This window comes from Thermobia domestica, chromosome 9, assembly GCF_964235325.1.
Source record: "Thermobia domestica chromosome 9, izTheDome1.hap1.1, whole genome shotgun sequence".
Lineage (NCBI taxonomy): Eukaryota > Metazoa > Arthropoda > Insecta > Zygentoma > Lepismatidae > Thermobia > Thermobia domestica.
The window spans coordinates 205714746-205731635 of NC_137462.1; the positions used below are offsets into that span (position 1 = coordinate 205714746).

The following is a 16890-nucleotide window of genomic DNA, read 5'->3' on the forward strand; positions in this document are numbered from 1 at the left end:
ATTACGCAATATGAAAACATTACAATTGTGGAAAAAATCACAATTCACAATTCAGATCAAAAGTGGACTTGATTCCCTTATGCACTGAACGTGCTATTTGCCACTTGGTTTCGTGTATTAATGTTAGAATACGAGCATAGATCATTGACACTACGGTATAAGGGACATCGAAATGATAACACGATATTCAATAATACACAAATACTAAAAACATGAATGAATCACTTAGACGCAATTCAGAAGTTACAGTAAATATTTAAATTTTTAAAGTTCATTTGTTTAAATTGCAACACTTCCTCTTTGATTTTTTTTCTTTTTACCCGTCCTATGTATCTTCGTTACGTTTAAACTTTTAATATAAGTGTTTTTTTTATGTTTTCTGTGGTTTATCTGTTTTCTCTCTGTGTGTGTGTTTATGTTTTGTGTTTTCTGTGGTATTTCATATCAGAAGTACTTTTTCTATGATGTTTTCCAGTGTTCTCAAATTTTGTTTTTATTTTAATCTTATATGTTTTCTTTTCTTTTATTTTATTTTTAATGTAGATAACTAACTAACTAACTCTATGGCCTATGGAACCCGGAGGTTCAATGCTGCGTTCACAAAAGCTCTCCACTGACTTCTATCCTTAGCTTACTGCATCCAGTTTCTACTTTGTATTCCTATATCTGCGAGATCCATCTTAATATTGTCCTCCAATCTGCGCCTAGGTCTTCCTAATGGTCGTTTTCCGATTGGTCTTCCAGTCAAGACTTTGAAAGCATTTCTACTTTCTTCCATTCTAGCTACATGACCCGCCTACCTAAGCCTCCTAGACTTGACGACCCTAACAATGTTGGGTAAACCGTATAACTTATGTAGTTCCTCGTTAAGAAGTTTCCGCCATTCCCCAGTCCCGTTCGTCTTGGGTGCGAATATTCGTCTCAGGATCTTGTTCTCAAATACTTTCAGTCTATGTTCTTCCCTCAGAGTAAGTGACCATGTTTCGCAGCCATACAGAACAACAGGCATGATTATCGTTTTGTATATTTTAAGCTTCAAATTCCTCGACAGGATTCGCGACGACAAGAGATTTTGAACCGAATAATAACACGAATTCCCTGTAGATAGAAATGATAATTACAAACGTTAACTAAGGTATTTTGGTATATTTTGGTATGTACAACACGAACAATTCATGATAATCGTCATACTTGACAACGTGTTTCATGATTTATCGTTTCAAAAAGAAAATGGGAGTGCTTTCCAATATTAGGCACTTTCCTCTATCATTTATATGGAATTGGTATGATTGTATTTATTGGGAAGTGAATGAAAGGCTATAAGTGCTAAAGAAATACAAGCTCATATTATAACGCCTAAAGATATTGAAGCATTTAGTATTGGAAAAAATGTGTGATTGCCAGTGGCGTATTTAGGGAAGATTCCGGGCTTAAGCCCCCCGAAATTGTATTTACTATATTAAAGTAAGTGAAATATCTGGCAGAATTTTCACATTTCCAGGAACAAAGTTAGCAACGCCTTTCCCGAAACGAAATCGTAAATACGCCACTGGCGATTGTTAATAAGATATGTAAGATTTGACAAAGATGTCAACAAAGGAGTTTACAATAAACAGTATAAGTAATATACTAAATATAGTTACTTGGATCAAGTATTTAGTGAAGAAGTTTATTTAGTTTAGTCGGCTACATATAAACATATTAAAGAAGCTAACTCCTTTATAATTTAGAAATAATAATAGTATTATGGATTCAACCACTCTGGTAATTGGTAGTGTTGACCACAAGACAACATTTCGGGTTGTCTCGTCTCGTCTCATAGGAAAACTAGTAATCATATCAAAATAAGCGTAATTAACACTAGTATACTACTGCAACTACACTTTACAGTTCTCAATTGGCTATACAGTAACTTCAATATAGAGCACGTGGCTTCCCCACACATATTTTCTACTGAAGCTGACAAACAAGGTCTCGATCAACCTGTCCCACACGTGTTCGATGGACGGCTACGTATCAGGCGATCGTGCCGGCAGGAAAGCAGCGGCACTCGTTTTCTTCGAAGAAGGCTTGGATATTCCAGAGGATATATTTGGTTGGGTATTGTCGTGCTGAAATATGGCGACCAGAGCTGTTTGACAGAAAAGAATATCCTCGGCTTTTAGAACTACCCTGATTTAGCGGTCATTTGTGAGGATGCATTTATTGCGTAGCACATTTCTTACAATGTGTAGCATACATTTCTTGACTTGTAACACATGCTCTTTAAGGTCATTGATATTGTCAGGTTTCCTGGTTTACAGAGTTCCTTATTATTCTTACAACCAAAATGAGAATAATTACCAAAGTCAAATTACTGTCACAATGCAAAGTCTCCCCCTCTTTCTGATTTTCAATCCGATGTTTATCAAATGTGTCGTTCAAGTATCTTTGAACTCGAAGTTTGTAGTGCGTGAGTGCATCGTCATATTGATAATACTAATCTTGTCAAAAAAAATCTACATATCCAAGTATGAAGTGCCAGTTACGTTCAGGTCATCGAAGAAGAAATTGTGTATGGACCTAGCATGCTTACGCTAATGTATTAGCACATCTTATGTTGATCTGAGAACAATTCATCTATACATTCTTAATACACATAGATTTACTAGAATAAATTATGCAGTTGCGAGTAAATACTTCTTTACGTCTCCATCAACAAAAGGGAGAATTTCAAAGTGGCTACATTTAGGGCTGTCCGACATCAGGGAGTTTGAATACTGAGAAATCTTTTTTGATAAAATAGTTTGTATCAAGATATCAATTTGTTCGATATATTGAAATATAAAATGCTGAATCGAAATATCGCAAACTATCGAAATATCAAAATTATTGAACATATTGATATTAGAAAGTATTGAAATACCGAAAATCGGAATAAAAAACAACGAAAAATATTGAAAAAATAGAGAATACTACATATCAAAAATACCACATATGAAGATATAACAATCTTGAAAAATATCGATCAGTAATATCTTTATGTCAATGTTACGATATTTGAAAATGTCCAAAGAAATTATTTTAAAATCTATTGATATATCTGAATGTCTCATAACCCTAGTTACATTCTTTTCATAACATTTCTCTTCCTGTATATCATCTCTTAAAATACAAAACTCCATGTAGAATTATAAAAATGCTGAAATTGGAAGGGTGGAGAGGACATTCTGGGAGAAAATTGCAGCACACCACAGGCTTGTGTATGTTCCATGTGTGGTCGTATGTAAATCAACATGTGGCATGTCTACGAAAGGAGGAGAAGAAAAATCTTGTATATAATTATGTAATTTCGCAATGTATGAATGAATGTTGCACACCCGTTTCTTCACAATGAGTTTTACCATGTTCTCTATGATGCTTTCTACAACAGTTGGAAAATAGTTACATGTTTGAAATTGTATAACATGATCTATGGAATTGCATTTCCTATATTTTTAATATCTTATTGTTCCTTGCATCTGAATAATAAACCAACCGGCGAAGTACAAAAGAAATGTTTATGTTCAACGCGATTAACATAATTAAAAAAAAAAAAAAAAAACTTGTACAATTTTGTTTTAACGTTGTGCTGTTTATATTGTTAATACTCCAAAGATAATTTAGGGTTACCACTAGGGTTACTACTCTGAAAAATAAAATTATCGGCACCCGCTGATAATCCTCCAAAAAGATTAGGAATATACCTTAATCTTTTAGACCTTTAGATATACAATTGAGCCTGGTAAAAGTACCAGTCTGCCAGTGAAATACCAACCAGTTGGTAACCCTAATTAGCACTCGTCCCGATTTTGTCGGGACTTTAAAATGTCTGAATTTTCATGATTAATGATTAACATATTATTATTATTATTATTATTATTATTATTATTATTATTATTATTATTATTATTATTATTATTATTATTATTATTATTATTATTTAGTTTCCACATTATTACACTGAGCCTTCAAAATAAAAGGAAACATCACAACAGCGGATAGGCAGGCAGGTACGTAATACAACATTACATAGACCTGCATAGTATTTCAATTGGCTATATTTTTCCATTATAGGACGACATCATTTAAATGGTCTCACTTTCCTTTTATCAAATATTACATTAGTACGAAAAAAGGACTGCTGGTACCTTTCTATTCCTTCTCGTATGAGTTCCATGTAGTGGCGACGCCGGCTGAGGTGGTGCAAGTGGACAGGAGAGAAATTTTGATGGGGAGAAGGTCAGCAATATTTATGTATACCGAAAATAATAGTTTTATATAACTTCAGAATACAACATGTCTTGGGGAAAGGGGGCACAAGATGCCACCAAGATAAGATATAGCATAATATGGAATCAGTGGATGTCTAATATGTTAGTATCGGACGTTTGATGTATATTCATTGGAAGTCCTTGTGCTTGTGAGTAGAAACGCATTAATGCTTCATTAATCCCTTTCAGTAACTCACTTTTTTCTCTTCTTACATATTTACAAACTTGTATACTGATTAGATTCGAAATTAACCTTCCGTGTAACCGAATGGTCTATGCATGTATCTTTACAAATACGCGTGATCCCAGTTTCGATTCTCGGTGGATGCATAGAATTTTCAGTGGCGACTTACTACCATGTCGCAATTGGAAAATTACTGAATTAAAAGGTATCGAACTCCGGCGATGGGACTTGATTTGTGACGACTACATATCATTCAACTAAAAGTGAACTGTGCTGTTAGCAGCTCTTCGTGGTCTGTAACGCCGGAAACTAAGAAAGAAATTTATACTTCATGTACAGGGTGTAAGAGATAGTGATAAGCGTAACTCAATGAAGTAATTGATAAAGAAAACGTTCGACCACGTGCATCCTATACTCTAGATGTTTCCAAGCAATGACTCAATTCTCCAACATGACAATGCGCCAATTCATACTGCTGGAATTGTTGAGGCGTGGTTTCATGAACGTTGGGATGAACTGTAACATCTTCCCTGGTTCGGCCAATCCCCAAATCTCAACATTATTGAACCTTTGTGTGGTTAGTTCTGGAGATCAGAGTCTGGAACAGATATTCTTCTAAGTACAGTCCCGTCTGTGGGTGGGACAAGTTCGGCAGTTGCCGTAGACCCCGTGCTTTAGGAATTCGGCAACATAGGAGGGAAGAGCTAGGCCTTTCAGGAAAAGTAACAGATCCATTCTTAGAATTCAAATCATTTCGAGATGCGCCATCATTCTGTAAAAGATTTTTATGTCTATAATAGATATATGCACTCATAATGGGATATCACAATTATTGACATGAAAAAGGTCAAACTTGGTACAAAATAATATATTCATGCTGGGTATGGGATTCTGACACTTTCGCCATAGGCTCCTCAAATCCTCTTCCATCCTTGCTGACGAAACTGAGTGCTGCGTTTCATAAGAAATGGTAAAATATTCCTCTGGAAAATAATCATGACTCATGATTCCATTCCACGGCGAGTCAGAGGTGTTCTGCAGGCTAATGGTGATCTCATTACATATTAAGGTGCCTCCATTATTAGAATTCCAAAGTATGAGTATCGGAAGTTTTATAGAACGTCTGTGTCCATCTGTCTGTCGACAGGTATTATAGCAAAACCAGTAAGAGATGTCAAGAAGCGTTTTTTTTTTTTTTTAATTGAGGGTTTTCCAAGAGCAAGTTCCATCTCATCCATTAACCCTGTATTCAAACCGAAAGTGATGGAAATTAACCATTTCAGGTTTCAACGTTGATCGGCATAAAACGAAATCGAAAAAGGTAACATATAGTGTAGGTATTTCTTGCAGTCGATTCAGCATCTGATGAAAAGGTACTACTTTCACCCATTTTAACTAAAACCAAAAGTGGTCAAATTCACTACTTCCGGTTTCAATATTGGTTTCCATACAAAAAAAGTAAGGTATAGCGATTATTAGTTTTTGATGTGGATTCAGTGTCCGAGGAACAGACTCTATCTTTGCTCTTATTCCTCTATATTGCAATCAGAAATTATAGATTCACCACTTCTACCTTCAGTGTTAAATTGGCTTGGTGTGAAACGAAACTCACTTGTTTCGATAACCCTCTGAGTTTCTATAAGTTAAAGTTGAAATGATAGCGTCCATTACAATGTCACAAAAAAAGTGTTTATTACTTTTGATCTGTTATTAAGCGTGAAATTGGAATAATCATCCAACTTCTATTGGTTTTCTGTATTTGTATGGAAAATTTTAAGTTGTTAAGTACTATACTTCGTTAGATATTCATGAAGTAAAATTTACATGTTATCTTATGAGGACTGAGAAACCAGTGGTAAAAGGTATAAGATACCCTTAAGGAAATTAGATTTAATCGCTGAACTTAAGTGTAGGACCCAGTTTTGTCAAAGACTGACTGACTCTACCAGATAGCACCATGCAGCTGTCTAAGATAAACATAAAGTGCATCTCATCATGGGGTTTGGTAACGCTGAAGCAATTAAATTTGCTGGTAGAATATCAAATGCGCTTGAAATGCCGCCTTTAAAGCTTTCTTTTTCTTCCTTCTTCTTCTTTTCTTTAAATGGAACTCCTCTCTATGCTCATTACGCGGTAGTACAGTTAGTTCTCTTCTGACATATTACGCAATCTTTCATTGAATTCTACTCATTCTAGCTATATTAAATTGAGAACCCTTCAAGAAGGGTATACGAATGTATGTAACTCTGTTAGCGTAAGTTGTGGTAATTTAGGTTTGTTGATTATGAAACAGCATTTAATTGGAAGGTGTGAAGACAATCTGAAACATCAATTCACTGGCAGCAGTTGGTGAATTATTAACTGAATGAAATTTGAAATTCAATTGCCTACTTTATGTAGGAGTATGGTGACAGACAAATTTCAAGTAAAATGAATTCAATCTTCATATATATATATATTGTTTCGGTCTTCGTTACCTAAGCGCTGTTAACAAATATACAAAGTGCCTTCTCTCACTACGCCCATGCAGCAATAAATCTGTCGTTACATATACAAAACTGACGAAGAAATGAATAGGTTTACAAGATGCCCCATATGTAAGTGTTTAGCACATTGTGTCACATGTAAAGGTATGCAATAGAAAGTGATTCTCATTACCTCTTCTTTATTTCTCTCTCTTTCTCCATACATGGAGTTTGCTTGCTAGTTAGCGGACAGGATTGACAACTGTTAAATATGAAATTGTCATATTCTTTACTTGTACATGTGTTTCATACTTCGTAGCAGCGTTCATACTAATAGGGTTGAAAGTTTATTGATGTTGCAAGAAGTTTATATTATTATTATTATTATTATTATTATTATTATTATTATTATTATTATTATTATTATTATTATTATTATTATTATTATTATTATTAGTAGTAGTAGTAGTAGTAGTAGTAGTAGTAGTAGTAGTAGTAGTAAATATTCTGCCTGTTGGGAGGTTCTTCTTCCCTCCCTCCTTAGATTAGGGTCTGGAAATGATTCTTCTACGTTTCTCGATCTTCAGTTTTCTCCTGTTAACTCCCAATATTTTCTTCTATTTTTCAAACCATCAATAAGTTGTGTTCTTCTTCTTCCTATTCCTCGCTTTCCTTCCATCTTATTCTCTATCGCGGTATAAAGAAAGCATTTTTTTCCCCTTAAGATCTGTCCAATCTTGTTGGCTTTTCTATGAAGGATGCTCGTTAAGGGCGTCCTCTTCTCTCCTACACGTTTTAAAATATCTTCGTTTGTTATACTCTCTGTTGATTTTATCTTCTCCATCTTCCTCCGACATTAAGTATTTCTTCTCTAACTTCAGTAATGTCCAAGTCTCTGAACCATAGAATCCCACATCCCATATATTATAGTAACCCATGAACACAAACATTTAATAAGTAAAAAGTTGACTCATTAAATATTTGTGATCCTAGATAGATAACAAATTGATAGCAATAAAATTATAATTATTATTATGTTTGTGTTTTTTTCCTATTATTATCAATATATTTCAATTGTCTTTTTTCAGCGTCTTGCGGACCACTCCAATAGCCAATATTCCTATTGGTATTATTTTCACATTATTTTGTCATCTATTGTCCTTTACTGTTTGGGATGGTTGCTTGTAGTTATCTATTATTATTATTATTATTATTATTATTATTATTATTATTATTATTATTATTATTATTATTATTATTATTATTATTATTATTATTATTATTATTATTATTATTATTATTATTATTATTATTATCTATGTGCTTTATGTAGGTTTGTTGTGATTGGTAGTACACCTCTTCTTTCTCCTGACTTATTACTTTGAGATGTCCGGCCTGTTACAACGTATTTATTTATCGGTTAATAGTGTTCTGTCTCAGTGAAATTTGTATTTATCTTTTTTTCTATTATGATTTCTAATTAGTATTTGAAACACGGTACTTTTTCTGGTATCAGTTTATACTTGATTGCTGTTGCTTAGTGTATGATTTTTGCTACTCTGCAGTGTCTTTCCTTGCACTCAGTTTGTATAATTGCACATCGATTTGTGATATGTTGTATTGTTTCCGGATAACATCTGCATTTGTCATCTTGTGGTGTGTTCTTCAGGATATGTTTTATGTTGTATTTTATATGTCTTGTATTCCTCACATGAAACTTTTGTCAATACACGGGGTAAAGAAAAGAAAGTACTTTGAGTATACTGGTAACCACTTTCAGGAATCTGGTAACTAGTGTTTTTTCCAGGCTACTGGTGTTGGCTTACCACCTCCCTGAAGCTAAGATAAATTAAATTGTTATTACATATCATTCTAGTGGAGACCACGCTCTTTAGCAAACGAAGTCTCAATCCAGCCCCCTCACATTTTAATTTCGTCTCTCCGGACAAGATCTGTCTGGAAGAAAGCCTATACACCGATGGCTACACAGTTTAACGTGCTGACTATAATATTAGTAGTTTATTCATTTTTTAATTTTTTTTTTTGGTATATCTACATTATTATATAAACCAGGGGTTTTTAAACTGTGCGGCGCGCCTCCCTGGAGAGGCGCCGAAGGTTGTCAGGGGGGGCGCGAGTACTTTTATAAAAAACATCTACAAAAGAACATATTTATAGTGCAACACTCATATACTTAAGCTTGCACCCTTCTTCTTTAGTAATACATAGTGGACTAAGCCTTTATATCACCTCTGTTCCACATACGATCAGGGATGACCCTCTCACCTTTAGCTTAAACGTGTATAATGCTTGTTAGACGGCCACCAACGATCTTTTACTTTATCTCTGTAGAATAGTATGTCTTCTTAAATGTCTCTGGAATTTCGTACGATGCCATGAGAGTATTTTTCTTTCTCTTAATTTTCTGTTATTATTTTTGGGACACAGTTTTAATCTTTTCTAAAGTACTACCGCCATCACAAATAGTTTGAAAATGTGTACCGAGATTTAATAAATTGTGTGACTCAGAACAAGCTCATACATCGCACTGACTTTGCTCATCATTTAAATGTGTCGGTTCTTATTATTTAAATTCCCTCTCTGCTCGTATTTTTCAATTTTAACATAAATATCTGACTTACCACAATGTACAATTATTAACACCGGCTAATAACATTAAAAGATGTAGTCAGTGTGTACAATGTAGATCACCTGTGTTAATAAGATATTTCCATTAGTGATTGATAAATAAAACATAGTTTATCGTAGTGATAGTCTTTCTTTTGTGGACACATGTATTTATGTTGGTGACGCATTTCATTTTTGACAAGGGAGGCGCGTTCATATTTTGGTTTTTGAGTGGAGCCTCAACTGCAAAAAGTTTGAAAACCCCCGCTATGAACCAAGGGCGCCGATTTCTCTGTAAATTTGGGGGGGAGCATTCAGATGTAGAAGATATATATATGAGGATTTTAAGAAAAATTGCATTCAAATTATGCCAAATATTGTATATTCATAAATACAATAGGGGGCCCACATGAGTTTTCGGGGGACCCGCCCCCCCCCCAGGATCGGCGCCCTTGCTATGAACACAGTGATGAAGAAGACTTTTCCTTTATTTTCTTAGTAATTATACAGTATTTTAGTTCTTTTTATAAGTTTGCACCATATTGTACTTACAAAATTGGCACAGAGCATAATGCAGCGCAGAGGTGTCCATTCCCCGTAAGTGCTGAAATCGTGGGGTGTTAAAGTAAAAAAATTCATTTCAAATAGTTCATTCCGTGGTGAGCTAATTCAAATAGCTCATCCTTTTACTTGTTTGAGGATGAACCTTAGCGTTTGTCAAATCATTAAATTAGTTAGTATATATATACATATACATATATATACTCATTCAAGACATAGGAGGCTGGCACATATGAGAGCAAACTTTCCAGTCAATACTACACTCTGACCATCCTTTCGCCCCAGGTACGATTATACAGAAGCTGGGTGAACCTCTGAGTCGCACTGGAACGAGAAAATTCTCCGGCCCGCAACGGAGACCGAACCAGCGTTACCCAGCCTACTGGCAAGTTAATTAGTTGTTCTCTTGAATTATGGATGCATACCAATACGTGTAATGTAGTTAGCAACGCTGATGGACTTCTCTCCCTATTATAGGAAGAAATGATAAATTGAGAAGAGAGAAAGGGGAGGGGAAATAAGGGATTCCCCTCTGCTCTTTCACCGTCGGGGCAGACGAAGATAACTGACAGTCTACGTGACATCACGTACACAAAGAAAGAAAAAAAGAACAGAAAGACAAAGGAGAAAAACTCGCCATTCAAGGACGGCTTTTTTCATGCCGTACAAATTGACTCCAGTGTCCTCTTGTTGTGGTAATGTATGTAGGTACGCGTATGTACTCTATGTTCTTCCTCCTCCTATACCAAGGAAAACAATATGAGTCGTTGCTATGCTACATACAATGGCTTGAAGACAAGCCCATATATGCTTGATTCATTGTTGCTTTCGTACCACACCTATTTGTTATCTATGGACGAGAAAGACATGGCAAAAGTTTCTCTCAGTTTCTACCAGCAGCTAAGATAATAACCCAACATCTTCATAAAATACTTATTGTACGTATATGAGGGTTAACAATTCTGTCTTCGTTATTTGAAGTACGTTGATGAAGTAAAATTTTTAAAGAAGGAAAGGAAACAATAGCCTATATGAAACATTCTCTAATAGAGGTTCGTAATACGTACTATTACAGCTAATTGAACAACGAGACTTTCTTACTAGTATCGCATCTATTATTCGTGTATATTAAACTTAGTGGTAGGCTATTTACGCCTCTATAAGTACATAATACTAACTATTTATATGGTAAAATTGTTAAACATATCGAGTAGAATAGTGCTGTTTATCGTTCTGAAATACTGCTCGTACGCAAAGGTAAAGTTGTTCACAAAACTAGTTCATAAACCGAATTGTCCGCAAACTAAACGATTCGTGAACCTAGGGTCATTGTATCTCATAATAATTGTCCCAGGCAAGAAGACAATAAATATTTATATCCTAACTATATGTAAAACTATATGAAGTTATTCAGTCACTGACGTAAAATAACGGGTACTTCCGGTTGACATGGAAAATTGAAATTTGACATTATTGTAATTTTTCGGGAGTAACCCACATGAAAAACTGCCAAAGGTGAATATATTTTTTTAATTTTTAGGGGGTCTAAAGGGGGATGAAGAAATTCCTCATGTTATTAAAATTGTATTTTTATTTTTTTACTTTCTTTCTTTTTCTTTTCTTTTCTTTTCTTTTTTTAAACTTACGATCTCATGATCTAGGTACTTGAAATTGGAATAAAAACTTGAAATTCAGTATGTTTGTACGTTTTCGTTAGAGTTACCTACGTAAATCATCAAAAATAAAAATTTCCAAGTTGGCAATTGAATGGGCAATTGAAAAATCTCCCTCATGTTACTAATATGATACACCTTGTACACTCCAAAATTATTGGGCACTTCGTGTAGATTACAATGTTTAAATTTGGCAAGATTGTAGTCTTCCGGGACTAGCCCATAAAAAACTGCTAAAAGTGAATAGTTTTAGTTTTTAGGGGTCTAAAGGGGGATGAAGAAATTCCCTATGTTATTTAAATGGGCCTGTTTTGGACCTATAATCTCATGAAAAATGAAATGGAATATTTCAATTTAACGTCCCACGTTCTATAATCTCATGCTTTAGATATTTGAAATTGGAACAAAAACTTGAAATTCGGTGTGCTTATATATTTTCTATAGGATTCTTCATTGAGATCTTTAAAACACGCTAATTGACAAATTCAAATAATACAACATGTCAGAAATAAATAAATGAATTCTTAAAAAAAAAGTAAGGGCTCGTCCGGGATTTGAACCCGGGACCTCTCGCACCCAAAGCGAGAATCATACCCCTAGACCAACGAGCCGCTTATAACTATAATGAATAGCTATTTTCTGAAATATACTTACTGACGTCACAGAAGAGAAAGTGCACAGCAGTTCTTTTCCACTGGATGCTCTGCTTCGATAGTTTGCTTCATTTGAGGGTAATAAAATTACTGGTAACCTGACGTTCATAAATGCCAGTGGTGACAGACAGACAAGAACTTGTATAGTGAAGTTCATGGCAGTGGCGTATGCAAGCGAAGTTCCGGTGTTTTAACCCACTCCCTTAAGCATAATATTATGAAAAATATTCACCATATTAAAATATGTATACAATTAACCGAAATTATATGAAATAGGAAACGTGAACCCCCCTTAACAAACTTATCCGTAGGCCACTCGTTGGTTTTACGGGTACACTACTCGTGGATCCATGCAGTTTAAGTTCACTTTCAGCCCCATTAGCACCGCCATGGAGTAGGAAGGGAGTGATATGTAAAAATAATTTAAAACGACTGATATTAGCGTCAAATCCACAGTTTTCCGGGTCGTTGAGATTAATAATAACACTCCAGATACCGTGAAAATTCAATTTAGTCCCCATCAGTATGGGGGAGGGGTGAGAGAAGGAATGAAAAATAAAATATCTAAGGCAGTGTTTCTCAAAGTGTGGGTCGCGGACCTTTTCTTAGTGGGCCGCGAGAAGTTTTTCCTTTTAATTGTGAAAATTTTATTTTGATGCAGAATCATGTTGTGAAGTATTATTCAGAAAACGAAAATTGGAAGCGTTTGTTAATGAGATGAAATTTAAGTGGTTATTCAAAGTTCAGAGATCTGTCCTACCATACAGTCAGTAGAAATGCTGGGTTAGAATGGAAAGATTGTAGTTGAGCTGAGTAGGGTATGGGTCGGGAGTAGTGTTAGATCTGTGTTCCTTTCTATGGCCACACTTTAACCTTTTCCGCCTGTGTACAATTTCATATGATACAATTACTGAGAAGAATTTACATTACACTTCCTCGATCGTCACCGACTGATATTCTCGTACCGACAGGGCCACTATACTCATAAATTTACATTGCAATTTAATTTGAAAATTATATATTTGCGATAGACATAAAAGAAACCAACTAAATTTTTATTTATTAAAATTTAATCATCGAACTCTACTTTGTAACAATCGTGGTCGCTCGGGGTATTCACAACATCCCCAAATAAATTTCATTTTAATTAGTCGTACGGCCGGTTAATGATTGAACTGGAATTAGAGATATGATTTACAAAATTTAATTGCTTTGAAATACATCACCACCATTACGTAGAATGTCAGTATGTATTTGAATAAAAGTAGGTGGGCCACAAAATACTTTTTACTATTTAATGTGGATCGCAGTAACAACAAGTTTGAGAACCACTGATCTAAAGTGAATAAGATTGCTGTTGAATCCATCGGGGTCCATCGTCAATTACTGTGTTTTCGAGGTCGCTTAGTTGATGGGTGGCAGTTTCGATGACATTTAAGCCCAAGTTTAGGCAACAAGGGCATGTTAGTTGCCTCGGAAATTTACGGCCTTCAGCGTTATCTGTCGTCATTTATTCTACTCGGTACTTTACTTTGTGATAGAGACAATAAAAATAATAGAAAACGACAGGTGTTAATGAATAGATTTCGGGGTCGTAAATGCAATTATTTAACATTCACTAGAAAAGAAAAATATGTTCAATATAATTATTCAATATTAGGGGAAAAACTGAAAAAGCTTGATTTTATAAGGGATTTGGGAGTTATTTTTGATTCAAAATTATGCTTTATTCAACACATTGAAACTATTTGCAAAGAAGCCTACAAAAATCTTGGATATATTTATCGAGTCAGTAAAGATTTCCAAAATGACCAAACTTTAACTGTGCTGTATGCATACGTCAGATCGAAATTACAATATTGTAGTAATATATGGAACCCTAATATACAGAAATACTCATTCTTGATTGAGCGTACTCAAAATAAGTTTTTAAGACTTCTTACCCTTAAGAAAACAAAATTATATCAAAAATTTGAAAACTACATTAACCTTGTTGAAAATTTTAATTTTGAAACATTAGAACTCAGGAGAAGAAATATTGATTTATTATTTTTACACAAACTCTTTCATGGCAAAATAGACTGTCCTGATCTTAACGAACAAATATGTATCCAAGTACCATCCATTAAATTGCGCACTGCTTCGAAAAATACTTTTTTTTTTTTTTTTTTTTTTTTTGTATGACAGCGAAAACAAACGTCTTAAGCAGATCTCCTATATGGAGAGTTAGTGCAACCTCCAACAGGTTAGTTAAAGAAAATTTCAACCTGGATGTACTGACAATGGATGTAAGTAGTTTTAAGAAGTCTATTAATTCTGTAAGACAAATGTAATTATTACCAATAGCTTTATTAACCTATATAATCTGTATAACGTATATATTATGTAACACTGTAATTAGGCCTGTGCCTGTTGTGTTATATGTCAATAAATCAAATCAAATCAAATCAAATCAAGTCACTGATATGAATATTTTCATTCTCGACACCGCTAAGCCCAAGCTCAGCACCCAGTGTGGGTAAGATAACCCTAGCACTCCCCCCCCCACTCGTGTAGGGTCAGAAGGAGGTGACATGTAAAAATAATAGAAAATGACATATTAGTGTCGAATCCATAGTTTTCGGAATCGCTAAGATGAATACTAACACTTTTGTGGCTCTTTTAAGTCCACGCTCAGTTCACATCGACACTATAGGTGAGAAAGGGTTTTTTCTAAAAAAAAATACCCAAAATGACCAAGAATAATATCGAATCCGTACTTTTCGGAGTCGAGAGAACGGCTGACCCCTTGTGAAATAACTTCTGGAACAATATCTACATTATGGTAGGTTTTTATCATGTAACACCGATTAAAGTTTGTATTCTATGAGGGTAGAATGTTTCAAAATTTATGCCAAAAGTAAAGTAGCTTATGGATTATTATCATTACACATTCACTGAAATACGTATCCTAAAGCTGAAGGGGATTCAGATATCTTCCATACATCTGTTCTCCCTGTGCGAAGAACGGATATTTCAGCTCGTAAATAAATAAAAGAAAGAAAAATATAAAATCAAGTTTCAGTTTCCAAGTGAATAAATATACATACATAGTAAGACCAAGTCAAGTTTTCTGTAATATTTGAAAACCATATAACAACTTGACATATTTATACTGTAGGAAGTCTCAATTAACAGTTATCAATATCTTGGGGGGAAATGGAAACGTTAATAGAAGACTGATCTCCATATTTAATATTAGAGCTTTTTTGTAATAAAAGCGATAACTTTAACTTAAATAACTTTAAAGACATTTACTTGTTTCATCAGTTATTTGCTTCTATTATTATTATTATTATTATTTACAATCAAAGGTCAGGATGTGTGTTAACGCTTGTCAACTTGTCATTATCTCTAGACAAAGAAGTATTAGATATCTCCTAAATGACTGTCTCTCTCTCTCTAACTCACATAGGCCTGTATAAATATATTTTTAATGTTCACATTTGTCAAATGTTACAACCTTATATAAGCAGAAAAAATGAAACCCTTTTGACTTCTTTTTCTATGTAAGCGGAATTATTTAATCATAGAGGACGAACAAAATCTCTCTGTTATGCTAAGAAAGAAAGAAAGAAAAAACAAAAAGTAATCGTAAGAAATTAACAGTGTGATTGTTGCGCAATAATATTATGATAAATGTATACTAATTATATGTTCTTCATCGTCCGTTACAGTCGTAAGAAGCGTATATGATAGTTGTGTTCTATTTTACCAACTGAACACCCCTTCTTTCACTACAATCACCAGATAATATGTTAGATTAGAGAAAAGTACGGTACTTGAAGGTAAAGCTTATAGGCCTTACAACATTCTGCTTTCTGAAAACACGACCAAACAGTGTGTCACCAGACTGTTCACGGGCATGTAATGAGAAGGAGCACCGTTCTGTTGAAACATTGCTGGAAATGGTTAGCTTCGTTTAACGTGATCGCAAACAAGTCTTCAAAAGGTATTCGTAACCAATCACGATAATTGCACGTTCGATGAGAAACATATCGATTATTTCCTGTTCCCAAATGCCGCCTCTTACCGTGATCTGATCTGACCTCTTCCTGCATTTTCGAAAGATTTATCCAATGAGGGGTGGTAAATCGTAAAACTAGAAACTAATCCTTTCAATTCGTTTGTCAACTACCACATTAATGTAAAATAACATGTCGTCACTGAAAAAACAATCGACTCAAAGTCAGGTTCTTTATTAATGCTGTTCTGTGCCCACTCCCAGAAATTAAATGGCGGTCAGTAACAACCGCATTGTGGTGTTTGTAACATTTCGATCTCTTGTGGAGAATGAGATACAGTCGATTAGTTTTTCCTTGCGCTCTTGCATACAGCTGATATAGTGAGTGTAAAAGTTCTACTATCGCCAACAGATGACAGTATGTATACCCT

General features: G+C 34.5%; 1 protein-coding gene and 1 non-coding gene across 2 annotated transcripts in view; one reads left to right on the forward strand and one right to left on the reverse strand.

The window, feature by feature from the left end:
- Positions 1 to 16890, forward strand: part of LOC145660563 (uncharacterized) — a 385653-nt gene that overhangs the window by 263260 nt on the left and 105503 nt on the right. The window lies entirely within an intron of this gene.
- On the reverse strand, positions 12343 to 12414 carry TRNAP-UGG (transfer RNA proline (anticodon UGG)). The gene has a single exon. It is a non-coding gene; the product is annotated as a tRNA-Pro (tRNA).